Consider the following 10,506-nt stretch of genomic DNA (forward strand, 5'->3'; position numbering starts at 1 on the left):
TTATTATGTTTTCACTCAATTCCTCTAAGAATATATTCTGACTTATTCAAAAAATTATTATATTTACCATTCACATTAGATAGTATTAAATGTAAAAGAAAAATTAGAAATAGGTTTAGGATGCTAATTTATCTAAATCACTGTACCTTTTTAATGTCATTTACAATAAGATAATAACAAGAATTATTATTGTAATGTCTGAAAAATCATACAATGAGAAAACCTTAAGTTTAATATGTATATATATATATATATAAAGAAGACACAGAAATGTAAACTAGAATCAAAATGCACGAGTATGCATAGAGAACATATGCCTGTTTCAATTTACAAATGCTCAACTTAGTTATCAAGCCAAGTATATATATATTATATATAACATGGAAGTATCCACAAATTTTTGAAAGTAGGTGCAATGTGTTTTTACCAGCAACAGAGGGCTTCAAAAACAATAGATTAAAGCATGATTAAATCAATCAATCAATCAATTAATAAGTGAAAATTAAATTAAAATCAAAGCAACAATTAACATCTGTTCAACCTTCTCTGTATATCATGTATATATATATTTTTTAAATAAGAAGATCTCAGATCATGTAGAATAGATCATGCAGTTGTTTTAACCGCCTCTCTTCAGTGTATCTTCGGTGATTAGGATTATTATTAATATCAAATTGAAAATATATTTATCATCCAACTAGGATTAGCATTGGAATCAAAATGATCTTACTTCAATAAATCTAAAACTATTCTAATAACATCACAATTTAACCATATAAAATGTGATATATATTGCGTTGGTGTATATATATATATATATATATATGTAAGAGCATCATTTCAATTCATTAACAGAATAAATAGATCCAAACAAAGAACGCAGAAGACAAATGTGCATTACTTTTTAAATAAATAAATAAAACTTATAATAAGTTAAATAGAAGACAAATGTATGAAAATCAATAAATTGCTTAGTATTGATACTGAAAATCTTATCAAATCAATCATATTATTTGATATCTGCCATGACGTTTTTTGGTTTTACCGTAGTTTTTTCTATATTCGATAGCTTTCTTTATTTATATTTTTTGTTTGAATTTAAATATCTATATTATTTTAAATAATGACCACACTTTGAAAGGAAATATCAATGTAATTTTCTGGCTATAAATGTTTGGTGCAAATACATTAAACATTTACTGTAAATGTAAATCAGTTCTACATGCACAATTATGTCTACTATGCATGAATGATATATCTATTTTTTTCAAATATATAACATGACCATAGAATCATATCTGCTCAAATCAGGTCTTTGAGTTACAAGGTGAAAAAAAAAGCATAAAATACGAAAACACAAATCAAACACAAATATAAAAAACATTATTTTGTGTTGGTGATACCACAGATGATTCCTACTCGTAATCCTTTCAAATTTCTGTAAATGTCTAATTAATTAGTTTCACCAATGTCTGATCAAAGGAGCAAGATTTATGGTTTTTAATAAATATGATGATAAGATTGCCATTCCTCAAATGTAAAGAAATGGCAACATGTGTTCTTATTAAATGTTAAATATTTATGAAGATGTGAAAATAACTTGGTAGCATTGGTGCACAAGTGCACAAAGAAAAGGTTACTTTAACAATAGATAAACATGCCAGATTTGAAGTGTGTTTTATAAAATGGAAGGTTGAATTTTCAAAATACAAACCAGTCGTTGAATGTTTTGAAACACAGTGTTGAAATTGGTCAATCATCAAACTTGGAATACAAAAAAAATAAAATAAAATAAAATAAAAAATATATGGGTTTGTTTTTATCATTCAATGTATGAATGGGTAGAAAGAACTCATGCTTCATGTTCAAATAAATAAAAATTTGGAGTAATCACTTTACTTTCAAGGAGAAAAATTAAATAAAAAATGTCACCATGCCACAATTATTCAACTCTTTGAACACCACCCACTGAAAGATTTACCTCATATTTACAGGTGTACTTCAAATATCAAACATTACTTTGAAAACATTAAATGAATTTAATTACGTCATAAATGTATCATCATTATCATTCAACTTGGTTGACTATTTACATGGGGCCCCTCATAAATCGTTTCAAATGTTGGATGTGTTGCATTGAAGAACCAGAGTCTAGAAGATTTATCAAATAATATTTGAATATTCAAAGAATCCTTACGTTTTATTTTATTTTATTTGTTTATGCCACACCTTTACCATCACTAAATACACATATCTTACTATTTTTTTGTCATTCATACCATGACAGCATTGACTAGTTGAACCCTTTGTTGTTGGGAATTCCATGAGGGTCATTCCACATCCACTGTAATTCATCCATAATGGATGATATATTATATTTGCTAATTTAGTGTTCCCTTCCTTATTTCGGTGTAAACGGAGTCCAAACCCACTTGAAGAGCCTCCTCCTCCAAAATTATCTCGTTTCAATTGAGGAGATCTTGCTCCACAAACATAATATTTTTATTATTATGATTAGGCAACTAGGGATTTCTGGCCACGAAGTGGGAAGCCCACTTTGTATTTATAATTTCCAGAGTTCTGTGCCAGGTACGTGGATATAGGTCCCTACCCGCAGTCATGGGCCCCAGCTGCACTTCCATCACCCTACTTAATAACCAGTGGTGGGAGCCATTTCGGGTTGGGTCTGTCGTCACACTCCCCTTGAACCCTTTAAAATTCTGGGGTCCTTTCGGTAAGAGTTCATTTTTTTATTTATATATTATCATCACATGCTCCGATGAGTCTACGAGATTCAATGAAGGAGGGTGAGAGATGGGATCATAGTACTGACAAAATCCATAAATGGAAAACAATTCAACAAATGAAGTGGAAGAGTAGGGTGATGGCACCTTGGGGGGTCGATCCGCCCACCACCTCGACAAAATGCCTATTTCTTTTGGCCCGATGCTGCTCGTGGTGAGAAATCATCCATTCATAATCATATATATCTTCGTCCTCATGTCATTCATCCTACCAGTGGACGTAGGCTTAGCTCCATCGGCGAATTTGTTGTCAGAATGGAAGTGCAGCTGCACTTCCATATTAGCATATTAAGCTCCGGAGATACTTGGCGCTCCCTTTTCCTGAACAAAGATGCCTCAAAGCAGAGAGGAGAAGATATGGGTTTGTATAATCATGGTGGGGTCTACCATACCCATGATCCAAAATTTCTATTTTATGTTTAATTAGCTCTCCATTTGAGGCTTGTCATGATCTCGCACACCCCTTGGGAATCACACATCATGGCCTATTTTTGAATGATTGTTTGTTTGTACGTTTGTTTGTTGTGACTTGTACAAAGTGGGTCCACCACCTTTGCATTAAAGGATAGGAATGAACAACCAAGTGCCCAGATTTTCAACACCCAATTATATGGACAGACACATTGGTGCGGTTTAGCTTATATATCAAGCTTTTGCCATTTTTGAGGTTCTGGATTTGATGGGGCTTGAATTATGATCCCACTAGGTGTGAACTTATTGTTTTATATTGTTAGGTTACCATCTCAATCTATTTGGTCATCTAAGATCTCTCCTTTATCCTTGGAAAATTGGTGTTAATTCTAATTTTTGGTTGTATTTTTAATTTTGTTGTTGTTGTCTTCGTGTTAATGAAAATTTCTAAATCAGTTTTTTCAATTGTGTATCATTCTGTATATTTTTAGCAAAGGTTCTTATGTTGTGTTGTATCCATAAGTTATATATTTGCACAAGCTTGATAGCACAAATGATCTTAACATGTTGAACTCAGCAAGTTAGTCAGGTTGGAGAAATAGTTTGTTTTCTTGCAATTGTTCACCATTGTCTCCAATTACGATAATTTTAATTTATTATACACATGAATGATATTGTCCACTCTCACACTACATTCCAAAAATTCAATGACTGAATGAGTATGTTAATAATCAAATAAAGAAGTTTATATCATACATATTTTTGGAATGTGTGCCAAACATTGCAAGCAAAGGGTAGAAAACATCCATATAGATTTGGGTCTTGTTTGCATTCATTACATGATTTAGGTGCTAAATTTACCAAAGTAGTGTTGCCTCCTTCCTTCCTCCCATTCTACTAAATAACTCAGACCTTTTAAATTCATAGTTTTCATTCTTAATTATACTACATTTTTTTCTACCAAATTACATTCTTTTTGTTTGAAGTTGGATAAAAATCTTGGTAATTTTCATGTCTAACCCATTCATATATATATATATATATATATATGTGTGTGTGTGTGTGTGTATTTATATACATGTATACAAGAGATTCAAAATGTAGGTTTTTAACCAAGCTAGAAAACAATTTCTGATGATAAACACAATCTCAAAAATACTTTTAAAATCTTCTATGCTAAATAGAAGATGATTAACCATTACAAAGATTTTTTGATTTTTTTAAAATCAGATTTTTTTTGTTGTAATGGAATTCTTGCATTAATTCCCCATATAAAACAATTTTAAAGCAAGTGATTGCAAAAAGGTGATTCAAGAATTGATGTCTACAATTCAACTACTATTCTTCCATTAGATTACAAAGAAGTAGCAAATATCCCTCCAAGAGTTATAAAATCCAATCTAATCTCTTGGTTTTGGTGACTAAGGACCTATATTAAGTATGTTTTATAATGTCAAGATGTATGTATTTTTTGAAGTGGTTTTAAGACACATTGTTATCTTCTTTCATTGGAAATTTTGTTTTGGTTCCTTCAAAACTCATAGTTCTCACATCTTCCAAATCTTATACATTGTGTATACATTGCATGATTTTTATTTTATTTTATTTTATTTATTTATTTTGTGTGATTTTTATACTTTTGTTGAATTGACACTGACTCCAACACATAGGTGGTTTGAATCCCACTTAAGCAGTGTAATTTATTTCATAGATAGATTGCAAACAATCCAAGGTTCAATGTCTACATGATTGTTTTTTTTACCTTTTATTTATATATATATATATATATATGTATATGTAATTTTTTTGTTTGAGAGAATGCCCAGAGTTAAATACTGCAATGCCTTATTTTACATCCAGAAAATGGTATGTTTAAGAATTCACCTGTTTCAAGGTGAAGAGAAGCAGCTTTATGCTGTGAATGTTGTTGTTATTATAATTATTATTGTTATTATTTTCATTTTTATTGATTTAATTTTCTTAAATCCTGTAGCATTTGTACTGGATGAAAGGGGGGTGAAAGCAGGTCAGAATTTATCCATGAAGCACATGATCCCTGCAGAATGTGCAACAGAGTTCCCACAACACAGACACACACACAAAAAAAGGGTACCTGTCTCCCCTGGTACAATGTGGGTTATAAGACCATTGTCATCAAATGACCCTCTTGAATTAGTTATATAACTACCAAAATACAAACACACAGTGGTAGTATTTGTTTGGAATGGATATCACATCACAAGAATTGTGCTCCACAACTGGACTGCAACAAGGACTCTGTCACTGCAACCCTAGACCCACTCAAACCCATGAACTCAAAGACATGTGACAGTGGTGCTGCACATACTTCAATAGATATTTCATCAATTGTGCATGAACCTTATTGCAAAATAAAGAGAGAAAGAAGGGAAGGGGCGATGATACATTTGGAAGGGGAAAGAGAAGAAAAAGAGAAGTGGAGTTGGTACTGCACAATCCTCATGGTGGGTGTGCCTATGTAGCTCTTTTGTGCCTTATTTGTGCCCAAAAGCCAAGACAACCAAATGGAACAATACCCTTCATACAATGCCACCTCATCACTACTTCAGGATGACGCTGAATGAAAAGGGCCCCATATTCACAAGGGAAATTTTCTCCCTTCCCTTTATCAGCCACAATGTTTTGAAGATAACAATATTGTATCCTTCAATCATCACAAGCATGAAAGATGAATCTACCTTGAAAGGACACATTGTATTGATTTATTTATTTATTTATTTTTTTCCTTCATGTTTTCTCTTGTTATGCTTTATTTTGTTTATTTTTTTATTCTATATTCTTTATTTTCACCCTTCTTTTATTCAAGAAAGTGGGGTTTAATGTGATTTATAAGCTCACTGTACTAAAACCTGGAAGGAGAATAAAAACACACTAAGAAAGATTATGAGTGTAAATGACTGGATATATATATGTATGTATGTATATATATGATGTGTTTGGATTCATTGTTTGAATTGTGGAGATTGTGTTTTTAAGTTTGGTTTTCAAGAAGAAAGAAATGAAAACCATTGTACTTCAAATAAACAACAATTCTAAACCATGTTGTGTGTGATGATTGAATCTCATTACAATCTGCATGTTTTTTGTCATAGTTTTTCTTTTTCTTCACCTCTCTTGAAATGTTCAATGTTGTGAAACATAATATTAAAATAAAGATCAATTCTACTCACATGACCCTCACTTTGATGGTTGATGTTTGTGTAGCAGTTATGTAACACTGTTTTTAGTGATGGTATGGACAGCTTTTGTACATCAAATCAATTCACTTTGGCTTTTAGAAAAATCAAAGGGGTACAAATTTATTCATAACTGGTATTCTGGTGTTGTTTGGTTGAGCTGATTTTGTCAATTGGACATAAACACATAGCTAAAGTCATTGAACAAAAACCCTCCTTGAAAACAACCAAATAATAATATCAATGATAACACCATTCCTATCTACGAAGAACTTAACTATGCAGAATTATCTGTATTGTCACATATCTTCTGAACATCATATCAAATCATATATATGTATTCATTCCTATGACCAATAGAGTGTTTGATTGTGCACAAATATATATACATATAGATACTGTTTAGATTGTCAAGTCTCACACTACAGATATTATGGAGCCACTGAAATGAAAGGCAGCATGCAAGTAACCATGAAGAATTTGAATGTGAATTAGGGGAGTGATACAAGAGGCCAGAGGAGGATGTCCTTGAGGAAGATACATACAAAGCCAATAGCAAAACAAAGTGCATGTGGGAACCAAGGTTGATATCTCTCTCTCTCTCTCAGACAAAGTGCAAAAAGGATTTTATGGAAACTGGCTCCACCAGTGATCAGACCTGTTCCAGCCAAAGAATTCCCCTTTTCACTTTATTTATTTGTTTGTTTATTTACTTTCCCTTTCTGTTGTATTCCTTTAAATTTGGGCTAGAGCAGTTTCATGTGGAACATGTAGTCGGAATCTGCTACCAGCATATTCTCCTGTGTGGCCTATGCGCACAGACCTATGTTCACATCCATCCACATCCATCCACAAAGTGTGTTTTCTGTCATATGGACCACCTTCAAGCCCCATTCGCACATGTCCTTTAGGGTAGAAAAAGATAAAGATAAAGATAAAAAAGAAACCACAAATGTATATTATTCCACTCCAATTTCCTTCTCTTTTTGTGGAGGTGGGTTTTCAACTTTTCACTTTGCCCCATTCACATTTCCAGTGTTAATATTTTGAAATTTTCCCTTAACTTTCTCTGCCTTTCTCTTGTTACAAACTTATGCTTTTTTTTGTGCAGGCTTTCTGGCACTCTTTTGTGTTGCTGCAATGGTGTACTCTTCTAGAATGCAATGCAGCTAGTGTCCATATACATCACACCTGCAAATGAATAAGAGGGCCTCTTACGTTCAGATGAGTAGAGCCAGGGCCTAAACTTTGAAATCTTTTCACTGGGTGAAAATCAAAATTGAAATTTCAACAAACCAGGGTGTTTAAAATAAGACCCACGTTTCTATTAAGAAAACATGAATAATTTTTTGCTTTCCTTCTTTCACAGTAGAATCATGCAGTTTTAGTGGAATCCTAACATTTTTGTGCAGCTCCTTACTTAGCTAAAAGTGACCTGAATCATTTGACAATTAAATTGTTTTGTTTCGTTTTTTGTTTTTGTTCTTTTGGATTAAAAGGGGTGCAAGAATAGATGGGTCTGCGGGCACTGAAATCCACATGGCAAGAATCCAGGGGCAGGAGGGGGGGGGGAAGTTCCCTTGAGTATTCAAATGGAATAAGACAAAACAGAAGAAGGAAGAAGGAGACAAAGTGTGTGTGTACCCTGTAATCAAATCTTGAGCCCCTTCGTCAGGATTCTGGATAAAGCAAAATCATCTTTCCCAACTGTACACTAATTGAGCTTCCCACTGTTATTTATTCCTGCAGCATTCATATTTGTAAATTTGCATGATGACAACTATTCTAGCCGGAGAGAAAAAAATGACAAATAAAATCATGAATGGGTGTCACGTTTTAAAAACCAGGGATCACTTGGGTGGGACCTCTTGGCATGGATTGTTGGTCACTCTAAAAATTATTGAGGTGTGAATGTACATCATTTAACAACTCTGAGGTGTTGTTCATATTCATTTAAAAAAATAAAGAACCAAAAGATAAAAATCCATATGTTGATATTTTGTTCTATTCCCGAAAGATCTGTACTATTTTTATAATGTTTGATCGTGAATATCTTTAGTCAACTTCATTGTGGATAAGTCTGATGGTAACAAAAGATAGATGACCTCATTTACAGGGAACCCACTCACAGCAACACGAACACTCTCTGAGATTGAATATATATATATATATATATATATGTGTGTGTGCAAGTTAAACTATTAGCAAGCAAAGGGCATTATTGCTATTACTGGATGTGTACACATTGTACTTTAAAAAAAGCAAGTTGCGTCCAGAAATCTGCCACATGCCCAGTTTCTAATATCCTGAAGAGCTACAAGAAATGTCTAATAAGGGTAAAAACCCTCATCGAGTCTTGTCTAGCCACTGGGTCGTCTTCCACTGAAGCTGCCTGTGAGCTCCAGTTGGTATATCCCCATTGATTTTTAAGACGAGGAGGGAATTGCAATTATATTTATTATGGTCACTATTTTGTCCACACAGGCCTATTCAACGTCCAGGTCACCCGCCACGTGGGCAAGGGCGATGGGGATGCAGGTAGGGTTTGTGGGTGTTGGGGACCAAGGGATGTGCCATGTGGGCGAGGCCGTGGTTGGGCGAAAGCAAGTGAGGATAGGAGAGGTGGGTGTGGGAGTGGGTGTGGGTGTGTCAGAGATAAATATACCAAGGCAATGGATGAGGTTTCACAGCCCCATGCGGCCAAAGCATGGGCTCCAACCATTTCATCATATTCCCCTCAACTGCCCCTTGCTTGGCTAGTTCTCCATTTCGTCACTGCTGCTTTCCCTCACTCCTTACTTTTTCTTCTTCATACTAGTTTCATATTGTATTTCTACATGGATTTTTTTCCTATGTTTTTATTTATTTATTTATTATTTTTGCATTTCTTTGTGGGTTTATTTTCCTCACTATCCACTTCACTTCTTTCCCCATCCTCCTCTTTAGGTAGGCCCCACCCTTGTTTTTGGCTCACAACTCATTCTTTTGCTTTGGGTGCTGCTGCTGTTGCATGCTTGGACTAGGTAAGCAACTTGCAGTCAACAAGGGATTGTCAGATCTCTACACTCCAATCATGCCATTTCACAATGGCTTTCCTTTGTTCTACTTGCACCTTCGGATTTTTATATCCTGTTCCAGATATGGAGTTTGCATCTGTAATTTATATGACTAATTGTATTCTGAATATATATATATATATATATATTGGAAGGGTACTGTTTGTGTGTTAATCAGGCACTAACAGTGTCTATCTGCCCCTTAACTAGTGGTGCTCTTTCCAGAGGAGGGGAAGAAGCAGAGGAAGAGGAAGAAAAAGAAACACTACATGCATGGATTGCAAGGTGGGTCCTGTTGGCTGTGACACACATGCAATGAATGCTTATTATTGTTTTAATTGAAATTCCTCAGATTATTTACTTCTGAGACAACTGGATGCTTTGTTTTGGTTACTTCCATTGTGGGAAACACAATGGAACAAGTGTGCCCACCCTTTCAAGTGATGGATCCTTTGACAGTGTGTGCAGAATGAAAAGTCACAATTCCCCCACTGGAGAAGCTCCCAGCTGCACAGGTTCGAAGGCATATACATATATTTTGGGGTCTGGTGCCTGCCAACAGTAAAGAGTAAGGTCCTGGGAGATGACAAAGAAGAAATCAAAAAACAAAAACTGCAAGAAGATGCCAGGATGAATGGTAGGGCAATTCAATAAGGAGAAGCTGCACAGGCAATGGGAATTTGTGGGGAAATATCTGGGTACATGAATGGGATGGACACCACGCCAGAGAGTAAGTGCATTGAAATGGGGGATGAGGAAGTAATGGATGAAATTCACCGATGAATGGACTCTCACATGACCCAGTGATGTGGATTGAACACTGTCCCTCACAACAAATTGAGGCAATGGAGAGATGTGGTAGCCACACCTCCAACCAACCAACCCTCTCCCTACCACCACCACCATCACATCATCCTCTGTGGAACGGACACCTCTTCTCATCCATCCTTCTTTCTGTTCATCCATTTATCTGATCACACAGCATTAAGGCTTCATGGGATGTATCTGTGTCACTGTAAC

The 10,506-nt window shown here is 34.6% G+C and overlaps 1 long non-coding RNA gene across 1 annotated transcript; it reads left to right on the forward strand.

Annotated features, from left to right (window-relative positions):
- Positions 1-228: 228 nt before the first annotated feature.
- On the forward strand, positions 229-8,405 carry LOC141045759 (uncharacterized). The gene is made up of 4 exons (XR_012218169.2): positions 229-4,217; positions 5,228-6,545; positions 6,926-7,013; positions 7,542-8,405. It is a non-coding gene; the product is annotated as an uncharacterized LOC141045759 (long non-coding RNA).
- Positions 8,406-10,506: the final 2,101 nt, after the last annotated feature.

This window comes from Physcomitrium patens, chromosome 9 (assembly GCF_059467195.1).
Source record: "Physcomitrium patens ecotype Gransden chromosome 9, ASM5946719v1, whole genome shotgun sequence".
Taxonomy (NCBI): Eukaryota; Viridiplantae; Streptophyta; class Bryopsida; order Funariales; family Funariaceae; genus Physcomitrium; species Physcomitrium patens.